Genomic DNA, 602 nt, shown 5'->3' on the forward strand with positions numbered 1-602 from the left:
CGTTTCCAGTCCTCCGGCACTTCACCAGAGCACCATGAGTGCTCGTAAAGCTGTGCCAGGGGTCCTGCAATGACCTCTGCTAATTCCCTCAGCACTCTGGGGTGGAGATCGTCAGGACCTGCTGATTTGTACACATCTAGTCTCACCAGAAGTTCCATGACTAGGTCTTCATTGACCCTGGGCTTGTCAGCGCCTCCCCTGAATCTGTCGGGGATCCCAGTGGGGGGGATGCCCTGATCCCTGCTCGAAAAGATGGAGGCAAAGAAATTGTTAAAGAGGTTAGCTTTGTCATCTGATGTGACCACCAGATTTCCTAGTGTATCCTGCAAAGGCCCTACATTACCCAGTACCTTCTTTTTGCCCCCTATGTATTTAAAAAAGGACTTCTTGTTATCCTTGATCTGGGTTGCTAGTCCCAGTTCCATCTCTGCTTTGGCCTTCCTAACAACTCCCCTACAGCCTTGAGCAATGGAGATATAATCCTCCCTGGTGATGGCCCCTCCTTTCCATTGGATGTACGTGTCCTTTTTAGCTTTGAGACGTTCCTGGATGCTTTTGGTGAGCCATGGGGACTTTTGAGCACTCTTGCCCCCTTTGATCCG

This window comes from Gavialis gangeticus, unplaced genomic scaffold (genome assembly GCF_001723915.1).
Source record: "Gavialis gangeticus isolate Ggan-Ray unplaced genomic scaffold, GavGan_comp1, whole genome shotgun sequence".
NCBI classification, from domain to species: Eukaryota; Metazoa; Chordata; order Crocodylia; family Gavialidae; genus Gavialis; species Gavialis gangeticus.